Consider the following 20,750-nt stretch of genomic DNA (forward strand, 5'->3'; position numbering starts at 1 on the left):
GACTAATATCAAGGAGATTTTTCCTGTTTTTTCTTCCAGAAGTTTTAGTTTCAGGTCTTATACTTAAGTCTTTAATCCATTTTGAATTGGTTTTTGTGTATAGTGTAAGATAAGGTTTCAATTTCATTCTTCTTAACGTGGATATCCAGTTTTTCCAACACTATTTACTGAAGAAACTACTCTTTACCCATTTTGTATTTGCGGACCCTTATTGAAGATTAGTTGACCGAATATGCGTAAGTTTATTTCTGGGCTCTCTGTTCTGTTCCATTGGTATGTTTTTATGCGTGTACCATGTGGCTTTGATTACTGTAGCTTCGTGGTATAGTTTGAAATAAGGAAGTATGATGCCTCCAGCTTTGATCTGCTAGCTCAAGATTGCTTTAGATATCTGGGGTCATTTGTGGGTCTACATGAATTTTATGATTGTTTTTTCTAGTCTGTGAAAAATGCCATTGGAATTTTGAAAAGGATTGCATTGAATCTGTAAATTACTTTGGATAGCATAGACATTTTGATAATATTAATTCCTCCAATCCATGAACATGAAATATCTTTCCATTTGTGTCTTCTCCAATTTCTTTCATCAATATTTTATAGTTTTCAGTGTAGAGATCTTTCACCTCCTTGGTTAAATTTATTCCTAAGTATTATATTGTTTTTGATGCTATTGTAAATGGGACTGTTTTCTTAATTCATTGGTAGTGTATTGAAATGCAACTGATTTTTGTATGATGATTTTATATTCTGTTACTTTACTGAATTTATTAGTTTTAACAGTCTTTTAGTGGAGTTTTTAGGGTTTTCTATATATAAGATCATGTCATCTGCGAACAGAGAAAATTTTAATTCTTCCTTTCCAACTTGGATGCTTCTAATTTCTTGGACCAGTGTACCAAAACGTATGAGATACAGCAGAAGCAGTTCTAACCTTCAGAGGGAAGTTTATAGTCATAAATACCTACATTAAAATAAAGGAAAGATCTCAAGTAAACAATCTAACCTTACACCTCAAGGAACTAGAAAATGAACAAACTAAACCCCAACCTAGCAGAAGAAAGGAAATAATGAAGATTAGAGCAAAAATAAATGATACACAGGGGTGCTTGGGTGGCTCATTCGGTTAAGCACCCCACTCTTGATTTCAGCTAAGGTCATGATCTCAGGGTCCTGAGATACAGCCTCACATCAGGCTGTGGATAAGGCGCTGTGCGGGGTATGGAGTCTGCTTGGAATTCTCTCTCTTTCCCTCCCTCTGCCCCTCCCCGGGCTCATGAACACTCTCTCTCACTCTCAAATACATACATAAATAAAATCTTTATAAATAAATAAATAAATAACTGACATACAGACTAGAAAACAATTCACAAGGTCAACGAAAATAAGAGTTGGTGTTTTGAAAAGACCAACAAAATTGACAATTTTTTATCTAGACTAAGAAGAAAAAAGACCTAAATAAAATTAGCAGTGAAAGAGGAGACCTTACAACTCATACCACAGAAATGCAAAGGACTATAAGAAATTCCTGTGAACAATTACATGCCAACAAATTGGATAACTTAAAAGAATGGATAAATTCCTAAAAACATACACGCTACCAAGATTGAATCATGAAGAGATAGAAAATATGAACAGAAAAATAATGAGTAAGGAGATTGAATGAGTCATGAAATATGTCCTAACAAAAGAAAGTCCAGGACCAGATGGCTTCACTAGTGATTCTATAGAACATTTAAAAAAGAATTAACCCAATCCTTCTCAAACTCCTCCAAAAAATTGAAGAGAAGGGAACACTTTCAAACTCATTTTACAAGGCCAGCATTAGCTTGATACCAAAACCAGACAAGGACACTGAAAGAAATGAAATTACATAATTTCTATATATAAGAAAAAAACTGTCTTGAATAATGATAACCAACCTGTGGCCCATGATCACATTTGATTCTTTGACTTCACATATAACCTTGGAAAAACACTTGAGGATAACCTAATCATTACCTATTGGACCGATAGTGTGATTGACTATATTATTTGTTTGAAATATGCTAAATGATCAAACAACATGGAAAATCAATTTATTCAGAAACAGAAAATTATAAGTAAACTTTTTAGAAAGAGAGATCCTAGAAGTCCTGAAAACCCCAGGGTTTCAAAAAGTATATTGACCAGGAGGAAATAGACCGAGATTTGTAGGGCAAATCTGCTGCTGGCTAGGCATGCAATGTTAAGTGGTTAATTTCCTTAACCATTTTAAGCCCAAGTTTCCTTATCAGTAAAGTGTACATATGAATACAACTCTGCTTAACTCAGGAATACCAGGAAGAAAACTTATGTTACTTATGTAAGAAATTTTGTAACTTAAAAATTACCATACTCTTAAGGTCATTCTGTTAAATAAGCAGAGGCAAGCAGTTTCACCGAATTACTCCATGAAAGCTGTTCTATCTCTTGATAGTTGAAAGCTAATGGAAAATTATTAGTAAAATGACCTATGTTAGGATAGGCTACAATATTCTGTGACAGCCAAAACAAATAAAACTAAACTAAACACAAACTATGGTTTAACACAGTAGAAGTGTAGTTATTGTTCATACTATATATCTAACATAGGTCAGCAAAGGCCTCTATGCACATAATCACTCAGGGACTGGGCTGATGGCCAGTATGACATCTCAGGAAAGATCTTCTGAAGTCTCAACAGCAGGGGAGAGAGACTGGGAAACTGTAGATGGGCTTTTCATTGCCTGAACTGCTCACTGATCCATTGGCCCTTAATTGCACTGGGGCTAGGAAGTAGAGGAGAGCAAATGGATTTTGTTAAGCATTATAGTTTTTATTATGGTACTTAATTTACTTTTGTGAGAGAGAGAGAGAGAGAGGGAGGGGGAGTGAGAGAGAGAGAGAAGGAGGGAAGGAAATTTCTAATAACAGTCAAAACAACATTGCAGGGGCACCTGGATGGCTCAGGTGGTTAAGCATCTGACTCTTGATTTTGGTTCAGGTCATGATCTCTGGGTCCTGGGATCATGCCCTGCCTTGGACTCCACACCAGGCATGGAGCCTGCTTAGGATTCTCTTTCCGTCACTCTCTGCCCCTCCCCGACTCACTCTCTCAAAAAAGGAAAAAAGAATTAAAAAGGAAACAACATTGCAGTTCTGTGATTCTTTGATTCTCTGACATTAGCTGAGGGTCCAACAATTCAACTGAATTCTGAAACTTAGTATCTGGAATTAGTGCAGTCCCCACTAGCTAAGGCCTTAGTCCCACAAGACTACCTGCACTTCATACACCAGAGTCAGAAGTTCCAGGGGCCACTTGTACCTCTCACCAATCAGCTATGAATTTGACGGTTCCCACAGCCTCATCCTTAAGTCCAATAATTTGCTAGAATTCAAAACAATATACTTATGTTTACTGGTTTATTATAAAGGATACAACTCAAGAACAACGAATGGAAGAGATGCATAAGGCAATGTATGGGGGAGTGTGTGGGTGCATGGAGCTTCTATGTCCTCTCATGCACATGACCTTCAAAAAATGTCAATATGTCACCAACCCAAGAGCTCTCTAAACACCATCACTTAGAGGTTTTTATGGAGGTTTCATAACACAAGATGATTGAATCGATCATTGACCATTAGTGATTGAATTGAATCTCCAACCCCTCTCCCCTTCCTGGAGGTTGTGAGGCGGGGCTGAAAATTACAACTCTCTAATCATGCCTTGGTCCTTCTGGAGACCAGTCCTGATTCTAAAGTTACTCAGGGGACCCCAGTTACTAGTCATATTATAAGCATACAAAAGGCACTCCTATCACTCAGGAGATTTTAAGACTTAGGAGATATGTTCCAGGAACCAGGGACAAAGACCAAATATATTTTTAATTATACTACATATTTTAAAACAAATAGAACTCACCCTGTATACAAAAACTAACTCAAAATGGATCAAAGACCAAACTATTGGACCTAAAACTATAAAACTCTTAGAAGAAAACTTAGGTATAGATCTTTGTGACCTTGGATTAGACAATGGTTTCTTAAATACGACACCAAAAGTACAAGCAACAAAAGAAAAAAATTGATGTTGGATATCAGCAAAAGTAAAAATTTACTTGCTTCATATTCAAATAACACTATCAAGGAAGTGAATGAAAACCCACAGAATAGCAGAAATTTTGCAAATCATATATCTGATAAAGGACTGGTATCTGTAACACATAAAGAACTCTTACAACTTAATAATCAGAACACAAGCATTCCAATTTAAAAAGGGCAAAGAATCTGAATAGGCATTTCTACAAAGAAGATACCCTAATAAGCAACTGGCACCTGAAGAGATGCTCAACACCATTAGCCATTAGGGAAATACAAATCAAAACCAGGGTGCGATATGTCTTCACACCTGCCAAGATGACTATAATAAAAGAAGAAAATAATAACAAATGTTGGTGAGTATGTGAAGAAATTGGAACATGTAAACATTGCTGGTGGGAAAAAATGTAGAAAAAGGTAAATGGTACAGTCTAACCGTTCCTCCAAAGGTTAAACATATGTTACCATATAACCTAGTTATTCCATTCCTAGGTATATACCCAAGAGAAATGAAAATATATGCCCATACAAATACTGGTACATGAATGTTCATAGCAGCATTAGTCATAATAGCTAAAATGTGTAAAGGACCCAAATATCCATTAACTGCTGCATAAATGGTGTATCCATACAATGGAATATTATTAGGCTAAAAAGGAATGAAGTACAGATACATATTACAATATGGATGAACCTTGAAAACATGTTAACTAAAAGAAACTCATGTAAGACCACATATTTAAGATTCCATTTATATGGAATGTCATATGGAATGTAGATTTTTGGCTGCCTAGGGTTGGAACAGGGAAGAGGAGAAGTTGGGGGGAAATGGGGAATGGCTATTAATGGGTACAGGGTTTCTCTGTAGGATGATGATAATGTTCTAAAATCGATTGTGATGATGGTTGAACAACTCTATAAATATACTAAAAACCATCAAATTGTACACTTTAAATTAGTAAATCATATAATTATATCTCAAATAAAGCTGTTTTAAAAAATAGCCACAAGAGAGTAAAAACTAAACACTGGGGAAAATTGTGTTTGCTCTGAATTCTCTTCCATTCTATTTTCTTATACTTTAGTATAAGTGTGTTTTTCAACATAGCCCTATCATATTCTTTGTAGAGCATAATGCAGATACTAAAAGAGAACATTTTTAACTAATGGTTTCTAATGTGATGATATAACAAAATAAAACTTTTGTTTATATTCATTTTACGTTAAGATAAAAAAGAAAGAAGTCAAGTTTTATGGAAATTTAACATGCACATTGGCATGGACATCCCTACTTGTCCAAGGTGGGCTGAAGGTCTCAGGCACTGATTGACCGATGACATTCAGGATATTTTGGAGGAAGAGAGTGGAAGTTCAGCAACTCAGTGGCACCTTTAGATTCACCCACCTTTCTTTCCTTGGAATATATATGGTAAAATATATATCTGAATTTGTAGTTTAGATTATAGCCTCTTAAAAATAGGTTTATTGCCTTTTTTAAAACTGTCTTATTGGAAACTTTAAACAGTAAGCTAGATTTTGTACAGAATTTTGTACCTGAGATTGATTGATTGATTGATTGATTTTAAGGATTTTATTTATTTATTTGACAGAGAGAAAGAGAGCGCAAGGAGGGGGAGCAGCAAAGGGGGAGGGAGAAGCAGACTCCCCGCTGAGCAGGGAACCCGATGCAGGGCTCAATCCCAGGACCCTGGGACCATGACCTGAGTGGAAGGCAGACGAAGGCAGATGCTTAAGCCACTGAGTCACCCAGGGGCCCCTCTAACTGAGTTTTAAAAAAATCTTCCAAGTGGACATCTTTTTTTAAAAATTTTTAAAAATTTTTTATTGTGATGTTAATCACCATACATTACATCATTAGTTTTTGATGTAGTGTTCCATGATTCATTGTTTGTGCATAACACCCAGTGCTCCATGCAGAACGTGCCCTCTTTTTTTTTTTTTTTAAAGATTTTATTTATTTATTTGACAGAGAGAGACAGTGAGAGAGGGAACACAAGCAGGCAGAGTGGGAGAGGGAGAAGCAGGCTCCCCGCTGAACAGAGAGCCCGATGCGGGGCTCGATCCCAGGACCCTGGGTTCATGACCTAAGCCGAAGGCAGATGCATAACAACTGAGCCACCCAGGCGCCCCATAACGTGCCCTCTTTAATACCCATCACCAGGCTAACCCATTCTCCCACCCCCCTCCCCTCTAGAACCCTCAGTTTGTTTTTCAGAGTCCATCGTCTCTCATGGTTCATCTCCCCCTCCGATTTCCCCCCCTTCATTCTTCCCCTCCTGCTATCTTCTTCTTTTTTTTTTCTTAACATATAATGTATTATTTGTTTCAGAGGTACAGGTCTGTGATTCAACAGTCTTACACAGTTCACAGCGCTCACCATAGCACACACCCTCCCCAATGTCAATCACCCAGCCATCCCATCCCTCCCACCCCAAACCCCACTCCAGCAACCCTCAGTTTGTTTCCTGAGATTAAGAATTCCTCATATCAGTGAGATCATATGATACATGTCTTTCTCTGATTGACTTATTTAGCTCAGCATAACACCCTCCAGTTCCATCCACGTCGTTGCAAATGGCAAGATCTCCAAGTGGACATCTTAATGTGAGTTTGTGAACTAAGAGTCACATCCAGTGGTGGCATTGGTAAAGTTGTGGATGGAAAGCTAGGAAAGGAGAGAGAAGAGTGGGAACGTGGGGGACACAGACAGAGAAATGGATTGATGAAGAGACACAGCACAGCAATGATTCAACAGATGGGATTCGAGAACATTACATACAAATACATTGTGAACATTTTGAGGATGTAAGAAAGAACACAAATGCTTTCTGTAGTCATAGGATACATGGTTTGACATTGAGCTTTGGGGTTTTGAATAATTATGAAGTATGATAAAAATGAATTTAATACCTGTAATTAAATAATTATAAGATAATGGAATCTAACTAATGGAAAAGTGAATTCACTTTGCCTGGAGAAGTCAAGGTAGGATTCAAACAGTGGTGATGCTGGGTTTACTGTTGCTGGCTGAGAAGACCTTTTGTAGGCTGAAAAAAAAAGAGGAAATGGGACTACAAGCCCAGGGCTACTGTGTGCAAAGGTATAGAAGAAGATATTTGGTGGGTATTTTCAGTGTAGCCGGAACTCTTAGTATTTGATGGAGTGGCTAGAGATTCTGGGACATTCCACAGTCTCTGGATTAGAAAATACTTTGCATTTATCATACATTGAAAATGACAACATAAATAATCTATCACAGTTGAGTAAACTGTCATATTCTACAAACGCCTTATAAATAAACCTGCTCTTTGGCCCCAGCAGCATATTCCTTCCAGTGCTTTGCCCTTTGCCTTGCCTCCTCTTTTACAGCTGAGTTCAATGAAACATCTTGATTTCAGCCGATTTCTTCTAAAATATTTTCATTTGCAAATTTCTAGGTATTAACTTGCATTCCAAATATTTGACAGCCATTTAATTTCACCACTTGACTTTAAAAGCCATTTGACCTTAGCAGGAGATTGCCAGCTCTCAAAAAAATGTGTTCTTGTAAAGAACAAGCCACTTCTAAGACGTAGAACCATAACCTGTTTGTCTGCAGTCATTTTCCTCGCAGATAAAGGGATCACTTTAGATAACTGCAATAATAGCTGTTTAAGGTAAATATTATTAACATTAGAAGTTAAGCTATCTTATGACTTAAAAATAAATTAGATGTATAGAGTAGCAGCAATGGGCGCGCGTGCACACACACACACACACACACACACTTCCACTACTCTAAAGCTTTCCAAAGAAATTAATTAATTTCAAATATTCTGATTATTTGTAGCTCGAGGAGGTCAAGTGAGTGTCACAAGTCGTCATGATTATGAGCATCAATCTGTCTTGGAGCAAGAAATTTCTATATGCCTCTGGCACCAAAGAGGATTTTGTAAGAAATACGATGTCTGGATGTCATGACTTCTTACTCAACTTTCAAATAATTATAGTTCAAGTATGAGTTCTAGAACTAACTCAGCCAGAAGGGTGAGGGACTCCCTGCCCTCACCAGTGTGCTTGTCCTCCCAGCTGTCCCGGTGATTCCATTTGGCTCAGGACAAGTTCATTAGAACATCTTCTGAGACATAGAGTTGCTTGGAATTGAGAAATCTGCCATGCTTGGACACCTGATTTCCCTCCTGTGTCATGATTTAATGTTAAGACTACATCTGTGCATCACGAAAAGTAGAGCAGATTTTTTAATAAATATTTAATTACTATGCCAATCTTTTGTCTCATTTGCATGGATACTTGAGAGTGACTATTTGGATTATTTTTAAAATACTTTAGCCTATTAATGGCTTTGCTATCTCATTTGAATGAACCTACATTATGCTAAACGTCTGATAGAAGACTTCAGAGAATATATTAAAGACTGTATTTACATTTCTGAACTTAACTTAGAATATAATAAATTGATAGCCTGTAAGTGAAAACAGAGTTTTTGAATAACCAAATATTATTTTGCAAGAACCAAAAAGAAATAGGTTTTATTATAGTTTTTATATATAAAAGATCAAAAATAAAAAGATCTTTATCATACAGAAATACAGAATATCTAAATTTACATCATGGGAGATTTCTTTGATGGAGTCAGGGATGAAAATATGATTGTTAGGAAAAACAAAAATACATTTAAATTACTTCTGTGTTTTAAGATAAGCTTATTATCATAAGAATACTCTCTCAAGATGGTTATATAGCAGTCATGTCTTCCCTTTTGGCCTTCATAGGGAGATTAAGAATGGGATATTTTATAATCTTTGAATTTTTGTTGAGTTTAACATGCCAAAATTGTAATTATGGAGGAAAAACATAAAAACAACAACTTGGTATCAACAGTGTCTCTTTGAAAAGTCTCTGTGACTTTATCAGGCAAAAGTAGAGATGGGATAGCATTTGAGGTAAAAGTGATACAACTTTTAATTACCTCTGCCTCCCCAGAAGCTCCTTACTGGAAATCAATTCAAAAGAGAATATATAAAAACCAGTGAAATGATAACCCTTTAGAAATATTTTTAGCACTACCCAATAAAATTTCTACAGGTCCAGAAAACATTTTGTCTAACACAAAAATAACATAGTAAGCAGATGCCTTATGAAATTTACCTGAGGCAATTTACATGAGTTATTCAGGCAGTGAGGGAAGAAGAAAAGCAGGGTTCCACCCTGCAGGAGGAATTAAATAAGATGACTTAAATGAAATCCTATGAGGGGACTGAGGAGATGACTGATGATTGAACAGGATTTTCCTCAAGAGCTAAAAATATTACGGGGGTACCGTACTAGAAGTTGGAATATTTAGTACTTACCATCTGTAATTATTTTCATATTTATATGTGGATGGTTAAATATAATCTATTTAAATATAGTATCAATAGTTTAACTGCAGTAAATTGTTGTCTTAGTTTTGTCAATTTAATAACTATTTAACTAGAATGAATTGCTCAATTGGGCCAATCTCTAAGACACTAGAGAAGCAGTTTAGTATCAGAGTAGAGTAGATAGAGTTATGTCCCATCCTGGGTGGAGTGGGGCAGAGCATGGTAGAACGGAGTACAGACATTTATTATAAACATGGGCTGAACCACCCCCAATATCTGTGAAGTCTGGGGGAAGGGTACAAATGGGGGCACATATACATTATATCTAAATATTTAAAAAATTATATTTCTAGTTAACCAACTGTGAAGTAAAATGTTTTATCATATACAACTGAATAATAACAAACCAGAAAACATGTTTAAATCTATGGTTTTTGAATGATTGGGCCAAATACCAGAGATTGCTAAATTTAATTATTAATGTATATGGCTGAATATTCTGCTGATTGAGGATATCTGGATAAATATAAAATAACACATAATTCATAAATTTTTATATATGTATTCCAAACATTTATTTATGCCTTTGTTTCAGCAAAATCATGAATTGTGATATTATTACCAAGATTTTCACATAATTTGTATTCTAATGATATCTAATGATGTAAAGAACTAAAATAATAACACTTAATTATATTCAGAGTTCATAATAGTCGAATTATCTTCATCAAGAAGCATACATTAAAGCAAATTTAAAAATTAAATTACTTTAATTGCCTTTCCTATGTACTTCAAAAAGTTATTTTTTCTCTAAAACATCTGATATTATCTACTAAAATTATGGGCAAATACAAATTATACTGGATGGATATAATGATTTCAAGTCCAGATTTTATATACAGCTGAGTTTTTAAATTTAATTAAAAAATTTTAATTGAATCCTCCTAAATTAGTTTATAAAAATAAAACTATTTAGAATTCTAACATTCAGTAGTAACCCAGATGGCCGGGTAGAGAATAACTTTACATGCCACATAAAATTATTGCAAATATACTCCTTCATGAATACCCCTCTCCATATTACAAATTAGAACACTGAGAAATATTTTACTAGGTAAGAATTTGTTGGCGCCACGCTCTCTGAGAGAAGGACTTGGCAAGTTTCTTTGTCTTTTTTGCTTGCCTAGGGGTTTCAGCACATTACCTTCCCTCCCCCAATACTCTGAGTCAGTCAGTGTCTGTCTTCTGTGTCAGCAGCCCACCAACCCTCAAGCATGGCTTTGGATAAAGGACTCTGAAAAAATGATGTGGAGAAGTATTTTCTCAGGACCCAAGCAGTATACAGTCAAGAGAGCAGATGGTTTGGCTTGTAGATGGTGCTGTGCCAGAAATAGAAGCATCCATGTGTTCTTTAATAATTTTGTTTCTGGTGTATCTTTGTGACGTATGTCCTGCCAAAGCACTGGGTGAGAGTCACTGTTGCCCAGATTGAAGGGTGACACTGACTACAAGATCTAGAGTCGGATCGCTAGCATCTGAATTAGGATTTCACCATTTATTTGAGGGACATATCAAACTTCTCTTATGCACCTCTGCAGATCCTTTCAGCCATACCTTCTCCAGGGCTTTTGACTGTCATTCCATCCACCCTGCTGCCACAGTCTATGCACAGGCTTCAAAATGGCTCCAGAGGGAAATGAATCAACTGTACCTTGAATCATTCCCCTGCCTCCTCTAGTGTATCCCTGTTGATGAAAGGACGTAAAATGCCCGGGGATCCTTTCAACAGCTGTGCTTGACCAGTCCAAAAATAAATGCGGCAAAAACATTTAACTGATTGGACACATGAACCCATGGATGATTCTTCCCCTTTACTCTTCTTCAACAGATAGACAGTTCTGAAATGCATTCATTATAAAGCCCCTCAGAAGATGGTCCTGAGAGATTCAGAACGGTTGATACCAAGTGGTGATCAGCTCAGTAATGCGACCTTATATTGACTCTCCCCTCCATAGTCTCAGTCCCTTTTCCCTAACTCCTGCTTCCTTGGTTTTGTACTCTCTAATAACATTTTAGCACATAACCCTTTGCCTCAGGCTCTGCTTTCAGAGGAAACCAGACGAAGAAAATGTATGATTTTAGGTACCTAAACTTCTCTATGTTTCAAATTTCTTAACATGGAAATGGATACTAGTAGTATTCATCTCTTAGGATAATTGCACTGACCAAATGTATTCATACATGAAAAATGCCTAGAACATAGCCTGACACACAGAAGGCAGAATCCAAGGAAAAATTTTAAGTACCAATCACTTTTACATCTCTTTTCCCAGCTGCAGAATTTTTTCATTCATCTACATATGTTAAACATAAATGTTGGGCCACACACTACTCTATATACCAGAGATTTAGATAGGAAGGAAGCACTTACCTGAAATGAGAGGCTTGAAAATTCGTTTTAGGTGAAATTATAGCTTAGCTAAATTTTGAAGGGTACTGGGATAAGTAAAGCATTGAGGTCTTTTTAGAGAGAAAGCAATGAATGAACAAGCATTCAGGAGACATGGAAAAGAAGGGTACATTCAGGTGTTGCTATCCTAAACTGCTAAAGCTGCTCTATCTACATTTTTGTACGTAAAGCTCAAAGTGGGGAGAAAGAAAAAAATAACACTAACAGGGAGCAAGGATAATCATGAAGAGTTGTGTATATTATCTTAAGATGTTAGTTTTTATCCTGAAGTCATTCAAGAACCATAGTGGGAATTTAGACAGAAGGGATGGACGTTTAGAAAAAAATCACTCTGTCGTGGTAGAATGAACTGGAAGGGGCAATGCAAGAGGTTGAATTCAGTAACTCAGACCAAAAAATGACCCAAACCCCGGCAGTGGCAAAGGTGATGGGGATAGAGAGGAAGGAACTGATTCGAATTTTATTAAAGAGAAAAATAGACCTATAGGTAAACAAATACATGATAGATAGATATTATCTATAGGTGGTATACATGGTAGCTATTACAGATAGTTAAGTATTTGCATCTACATAAATATATAGAGAGATGTCTGGTGACTTATGGAGTGGCAGATTGAGAGAGAATTCCACAACATTCTCAGATCTTGGGTCAGAAGTGGTGGAAGATGGCACCAATAATCCATATAAGGCACAGTAGAGGAGGACTCAGTAGGCATAGGGTTTGGAGAGTAGAGGAGGGGTTCAGTTTTGAATATGCTGGATTTGAGAGGTCTGTATGACGATCAAGAGCAGAGACCCAGAGTTCCGGAGCAGAGAAGGTAGGCAGTTGCACTGAGTTTCTGGTGAGAGAAGGGGGAAAAAAAAAAGACAGTGCTTATAAAACACTCTTAGAGCATTTGAAGATTTGTTCTTTTGAAAATCTTCTTATAAAGTTTAATATATAACTAAGTATAAAGAAATGCTAGCTGTTTAAGCCCTTTGACCTTATATATTCAGCTAAGAAAATTGGAACGAATTTGCTTTGTTTTCATTAATCTTTCCTAACATTCTACAGAGTCAGGAAAGGGAAACAACTTCAAAATGCTAATAGACAATTAGCTGAAGTCCTCAGAGCAAAAACAATAAGAGCAGTTGACAGTTTCCATGTACTTGGGGCATTTAGAAATATGTTAATGTTAGACATCATATATGAAAATCTGTTACGACTTAAAATAATTTAAGGTGCAAAATGTGGTGGAAGCTACATAGATCCTTCGGGAAAGGTCTCTTATGAAGTAATATTTAAGCCAAAATCTGGAAGACAAAGAACCAGTCGTGCAAAGGCAAAGGAATGTCATGTAGCGAGAATCATGTTATATAGAACATTGAACTGAAATATCTTTAAAAAAACATATTATTTTATGGAAATGATTCCTTCTACAAGGAAATGCTCAGAGACCAAATTATTTCAGTAGCATGGCTTCAAGGAACTGAAGCCAAGGACTCAAAAATAAAATTCAGCTTCTTAATCATATTCAAGAATTGAATGCTTGGGCAAAAGACCAACTTAGAACTGAATCCCCAGACTTTGGTTAATTATGAAATGTCAGAGTTCCGTAGACTATGGCATGGAAGTCACCCACAGGCTTCATTAGAACTAACTTGTGGTATCTATTAGGGTATTGAAATGTCTCAACAGTATGGGAAAACACAAATTAAATATATTTTAAGACATATAATTCTATATCCCAGAGTATATGCCAAGGATTTCATTTAATCTGTATCAAAAACAGAGGGCTATTATCAAATGAAAAAACTCACTGCCCTGTATAAATTCTGACTCTTACATATGTGGGAGAAGAAATTAGAAAAATTTAGATAAGTTTGTTACAGCCGCAAGTTCGCGGCAGCCAAATGAACCCGCTGTTTGGAAATGTGAAGTTTCAGCACTGCCATTTTCCTTGGCAGGGACGGGATCGGTTCTAAAATAAATACCAGTAAACAGTCTTCCCCGTTAATTACATGCGCAACCACCAGCTGTTAGTCTAAATTAAGGTCCATTTTCTTTTAGTTTTCTATGCCCCAATCCCACGATCCCTGAAATAATTGGAAATAATTGAGGAAAGATAACAGCAGTAAAAGACTCAAATACAAAACCCATCAACGTAACTCCGTACCGCAGTATGGTGTGACCTACATTCTTCTAACACCTATTCCCCATCTAGCTCCAGGTTCGTCTCGAAATGCATATAATATAATAACTAGCACCTTGTGGGCATTTGTTGAATGGGCTACCACGATGAAAAACATACAATAGTAGCCCTCAAAGAGCTTTCAACCAACAAGCTTCATTTGAAGTTCTTGGGGCCAATTCTTACAAATTTAACAAAAGACGGTCTAGTCTCTTAATGGTTTATTGGTGATCACAGGCATATTTAGAAGCAAAGTTAGTATATTTACTTAGATACTGGCCAGCATCTGAAAGTCTCTGATTAAGTTAATTAGGGAATCTGAAGTTTGGAGGCAGGGTAAAGATCTATTGTAAAGATAGGGGGTTAGTGAACATTAATTAGTCAGTGCCTTAGATTTTCCCATTATAAGAGCCAGCTGCAATAAACATTAGTACATATACTGAAAAAAAAACCTTGATCCCCACACAAATATCCACCCCCCCCAACAAAATTAGTTTTAAGTTTTTATGCATTTCTATTTATTTATGCATACATGCTGAAAAATGACTTCTATGACTTATTTTATTTTATTTTTTAAAAGATTTTATTTATTTATTTGAGAGAGAGAGAACAAAGGGTGGGGAGGGACAGAGAGAGAGAGAGAGAAGAGAGAAAGGCAGACTTCCTGCTGAGCAGGAAGCCTGGTGCAAGGCTCCATCCCAGGACCTGGAACATGACCTGAGCTGAAGGCAGATGCCTAACCAACTGAGGCACCCAGGCCTCCCTGACCTGGAATAATTTTAGATAAGATTCTCATTCTTACCAGTTCCCAATCATCTTTGAAATCCTCCTTGGTTAAACCTTGCCGGACAAATTCCTCCCAGCAAGCAACATCCTCTCCTTTCCTCATGCACTGCTACTTAGGTATTTGTGTGTGTGTGTGTGTGTGTGTGTGTGTGTGTGTGTGTGTGTGTGGCTTTAGCGAACACTTACATAATGCCTAACACACACCAGCTCTTCTTTACCTATCTTGACTTATATATGTGCGAATCATATTGATTCATTTAACGTTCACTTAGGTTATAAAAGGCAAATGCATTATTATTGTCCCCATTTTATAGATGAGGAAACTGAGAAGTAGTTTAAATCAGCCCAAAGATACCCAAATTGTAAGAGAATGGTAAAACAAGCGTTGAACAGAGGCAAATGGCTCCAGAGTCCATTCCCTTTGCTACTACACTCTGCCGCTTTTTTCTGACCCTTGTGTTTTATACAGCACTGAAATATTATCTTTTCCATCATGCTTTCCTCTTCTCGCTGGCGTTCACAACAAAAGGTTCCATCTTTTTCATCTTTGTCTTCAGAGCCAATTACTGCATCTGTTACCTTGCAGATGAGCAAAAGTATTCATTGAATAAATGAATTCACTTGCTTGGAAGGGGCATTCTTGTCAAAAGTACATAGTTTTTAAGGTTTCCATAAAGAAGTGAAATTAGCCAACACAATAAAACTCTCAAGATAAAGTATTGATTCTTGAAACATTTCTTTTTTTTAAATTTTTTTAAAAAGATTTTGTTTATTTATTTATTTGACAGAGAGAGAGAAACAGCATGAGAGGGGATAGGGTCAGAGGGAGAAGCAGGCTCCCCGCTGAGCCGGGAGCCCGATGTGGGACTCGATCCCAGGACTCCGGGATCATGACCTGAGCCAAAGGCAGTCGCTTAACTAACTGAGCCACCCAGGCGCCTGATTCTTGAAACATTTCAAAATGCCTATCTTATCCAATGGTGATTTACTAATGGTCAACCTTCTATAACAGTAATAAAATGTAGCAGAAAAAAGTCCATTTGCTATCTGAACACAATTTTCTAAACACTGTTTTCTTTTTTTTATACATTTTTTAAAATTTTATTTTATTATGTTGTTAATCACCATACATTACATCATTAGTTTTTGATGTAGTGTTCCATGATTCATTGTTTGCGTATAACACCCAGTGCTCCATTCAGTACGTGCCCTCTTTAATACCCATCACCAGGCTAACCCATCCCCCCACCCCCTCCCCTCTAGAACCCTCAGTTTGTTTTCTCAGAGTCCATAGTCTCTCATAGTTCGTCTCCCCCTCCGATTTTCTCCCCTTCATTTTTCCCTTCCTACTATCTTCTCTCTCTCTCTTTTTTTTAACATATAATGTATTATTCGTTTCAGAGGTACAGGTCTGTGATTCAACAGTCTTGCACAATCCACAACACTCACCATAGCACATATCCTCCCCAATGTCTATCACCCAGCCACCCCATCCCTCCCACCCCCCACCACTCCAGCAACCCTCAGTTTGTGTCCTGAGATTAAGAATTCCTCATATCAGTGAGATCACATGATACATGTCTTTCTCTGCTTGACTTATTTCGCTTAGCATATTACCCTCTAGATCCAACCACGTCGTTGCAAATGGCAAGATTTCAGGGTTTTTTTTTTGATGGCTGCATAATATTCCATTGTATATATATACCACATCTTCTTTATCGATTCATCTGTCGATGGACATCTTGGCTCTTTCCATAGTTTGGCTATTATGGACATTGCTGCTATAAACATCAGGGTGCACGTACCCCTTTGGATCCCTACATTTAAACACAGTTTTCTATCAAATATTTGAAGACAATTTTTTGAGTTATATTTTCAATCTGGCACAAACTCTAATTCTTTTTTTTCCCTTAAATTCACCATCAGTCTAAACTCTGATGAAGAAAAGCCATTCTATTTCCAATGACTACAAGCCAGGCCAGTTTTTTTTTTCTTTCCTGCCATTATTTTCTGAGCCGGTTAAGCTGGCATTTTGTTGCTTTCAGCTGTGAAGTTATCTGCTTCCCAAATTGTCATTCATGCCTTAAATATAACCTGTTCAATAAACTGTGTATATTCTCGACTCTCAATTCTTTTGTTTTTTTAAAGATCTATCTATTTATTTGTATTTTATTTTTTTAATTATTTATTTGAGAGAGAGAGGGTGTGGGGGGAGGGGCAGAGGGAGAGAGAGAAGGAGAAAGAATACTAAGTGACAGGACACCAGTTCTTTCTCAGGAAATAGGTAATTCTGTAAGTATTTTTTCGCACTCAAAATATATTGAATGACTGCCTAATTTTTCTCAGCACTTTTTGAAATTTCTGACTTTCCTGTTTCTACTGGCTGTATCAAGGAGTAATAATTCAATTAAGTGAATATGTTTTTACCTACACTGAAACTTCTGATGGGGTCCAAGCATAGGGTTGCTTTGTAGCGGCAAGTCAGTGAGAGATGGGAAGGCTTGAACTGTGGCTACATCACCAAGTCAAAGACAGTGAAATCTGTAATGGGCCTTTCAGGCATACAGTTAATATTTGGTGGAGAGAAAGATTTTAGAGTGAAACCTGGATGGACTCCTGGACAGTGGGACTATAGAATAAATTCTGTGTGATGGGATTTTTTTTTGCATTGATTTTTTAGTTATAAAATAGTACTGTGCTCTTTATAAAACATTTAGAAAATATGGAAAAGTACAAAAGGGAAAATGAAGATAACCTGTAATCCTACTACACACAAATACCCACTGTTAATACGATATATTCTTTAAAGTTATTTTATGCATAAAATAAGACCTATAAATATCTTTTATTATCTATTTTGTTCACTTAATACTGTGAACAATTTCCCAAAACATTAAATATTCTCCTAAAACATATTTAAGTGGCTGCAAAATATTTTGTCATATAGGCTATACACTATAATAACCAAACTCCATTTTTGTGAATATTTGGTTTATTTGGTTATTTCTCAATTTTTGAACATTATTTAAAAATAACCACCATAATTAGTGCCTCAAATGCTTCTGATGTCCCACCAGCATGCTCTGGACCTCACCATTGATTCTAGCAACAACCGTAGTAGACACTACTGTTTGGGCTTTAATTCACTGTAGGCCAACAGCATCTCTCCTAAAGCAATATCCTTCTCTCACTATGAGGCCAAGAGTGCCCAGGAATTGGCACTAATCCATGCAGAGTGTAGGGGGATGGAGAACAAAGATAATGCCTGCAGAGCAGCCCTCAACCAATGGGAGATGAGCCCTTATGGATGAATGCTTCTTCCAGTTGATTGTCAATAGTAAAACTCTGAGAGGCATGTTATAGGCTCTTGAGGAGATCCCAGGTGGGATGAAGCCCCAATTGGTGACCCTGACAACAGGTACTTTTTATGTTTTTTTTCTTCCATCCTTCAGCATCTCCTGCCCTTCATTCCTGCTGGCTCGTATTACCACAGAAATGCAAGTCCTTGTCTCAGACTGTGCCTTGGGGAGTGGGGAGAGCCAGGCAGCACAGTTAGTAGCCTTTCTATAATTCTTTGTGCATATTTCTAATGATTTCCATTGGATTTATTGCTACAGGTAGAATTGGTGAGGTGAAAGCCAGAAATTAAACAAGGATTTTGATACATGTTGCACCCTGGTACATTTTAGTTAAACAGAAAAATACCCATGCCTAATTGCCATGCTTCTTCTAAATTGACTTATTTTTATTTTTTAGCTTAAAATTTTTTCTATATTTATTCAGAAGACAGCAATTTTATTATCTTTGGGATTATCTTTAATCTTAGAAAAGCCATCCAAGGAAGAGATATTTGTTGTTCAAACTCCATGACGGTGCCTCTGGTTTCTATGAAATCTTTTGTCAACCAAGAATTTCACTGACCTTTCTTTCAGACTTTAACACAACTAATTCCTCAGAAAGAATAAAATGCTATAATAAAAGCTGTCAGCATTCCATTTTGACTCTTTTGGAAAATCAGTAGAATTTACCTTAATTCAGAGACATCTCTTGGTAAAATTTTCCATTTGCCAATTCTCAATCGCTTACTATTTAGTTTATAATATAATCTCTCTCTGAAATGTATTCAAGAGCAAGATATTTGTTTGACTAACTATGTAAGTGCTGTGCTTCCTTTGCCTGCAGAGGCCTAGCCTAATCATCCCCTAGACAGCTAAGGTGCAACACCATAATTTTTAATCCACCTCCTCTGGCTCACATCCAGTGATTCTATGATTATATCACATCCCCATCCTGCTAAACTGTTCCATGTATTCTGGTTAGAAATGTTTTATAACAACTGCTGCTGGGTCCCAAGGTTAATGAAGGCCTTTCCCTAAGAAAATTGGCTCTTTTTACTGGAGAGAGAATTCAACTGTATATAGTCCCTTAGAATTTTTTGAGCCTGGTTTTCATTGTTGCCCTCATTGTGTGTTTTAATAAGAATTATGTGTGGCATTAGGTAGTCCATATATAAAAACAAATGCTCTCTATTTGACGTTGTTGAAAGTGGATATCTTTTTAGATAACATATTTGGACATACAGTTTTATTTCACTAGGTCCATGGTTATGTATTCTTTGAATTCTTTATTGCATCCTTTAACTATAAGATAGCCCATATTGTTGATTGCATGTTTAATTTTATCTTAATTATATATATTCTCTTTCCCTCAAGGACTTAAGGTATTTCACAAACAAGGCATGGTATCAGTGGAAATGGAAAAGGAAAATTAAAATGATGGTAAAGAGCAAAATGTAAATTTACCACTCACAATGTTTATTATGGGTGCTATGATCACTGGGGTGTCATTAAAGCCAAGAAAAAAAAAAACTGTTTCAAGAAGGAAGTAACGGTAAATCTTGTCAAATGCTGCTAGGAGACTTAATAAGATGAGGACAGAAAATATCCTTTGGATTTAGCATTTTGTAGATTGTAAGTTGACCTGGGCAAGAGTAGGCTAAATGGCATTGTGTGGACTGTGCTTGGGAATGAAGCCAGATTGGTGTGTGAATAATGGTTGAGAAAGGAGAGACAACAAATGTAGATAACTTTTGAGGTTTGCTTTGAACAGGGTTAGAGACAGATGGGAGTATAGTGGAAAGATGGTGGGGATCAGGGGCACTGAGCATTCATTTTTAATTTGGAAGAGACTAGAGTGTGCTTGTATGAGTGTCTATCATAAGATAGTTTTCTTAATGACCTTCGATAAAGGTCAAACACATACCTTTCAAAAATTATTGAAGCAAACAAAAATATCATCGGATTCTCCTTTTAAGAAATTTAGTATGCAGTTTTAAAGTCAAGTAAAACATTTCATTGCAGTTAGCTTGAGGATACCCAGTAGAACATTTAGGACATACTGGGGTAGACAAAAGAGGAAATAACCCAAAAGGAGATATCATTTGACTTTTTCCCCCACCATAAACATACTCCTGATCCATGCTATCCCCTGTGGCCCTTCAAGTGGACAGAAGTTATCAACCCAGGAGTCTTCTAACTCCAAATGCCTTTCTTTAAATCCATCTTTCACTCTCTCATGGTCCATTGACCCAGTTGTATGTTAACCATCCTCCACCTCTGTGTCCTGGCATCCTTGTATAAGAAACCAAAGATTTCTGTACTTCAGAGGCTGAACTTTCAATGAAAATATCCACAATCTGGCCTGTGATTGTCTATCTTACCGTCTTCTCTCATACTCTATGCTGGAGATGTCTATGCAGCAGTGGAATACAATTACCTTTGTGCATTCAGTACAATCTTATTTACAAATACATATAAATAGATATTCTTTTTTTTTTTAAAGATT

The 20,750-nt window shown here is 36.7% G+C and overlaps 1 pseudogene; it reads left to right on the forward strand.

The window, feature by feature from the left end:
- The first annotated feature begins 232 nt into the window (after positions 1–232).
- LOC110571171 overlaps positions 233–20,750 on the forward strand; it is a 31,341-nt pseudogene continuing 10,823 nt past the window's right edge.

Source organism: Neomonachus schauinslandi, chromosome 1, assembly GCF_002201575.2.
Source record: "Neomonachus schauinslandi chromosome 1, ASM220157v2, whole genome shotgun sequence".
NCBI lineage: Eukaryota > Metazoa > Chordata > Mammalia > Carnivora > Phocidae > Neomonachus > Neomonachus schauinslandi.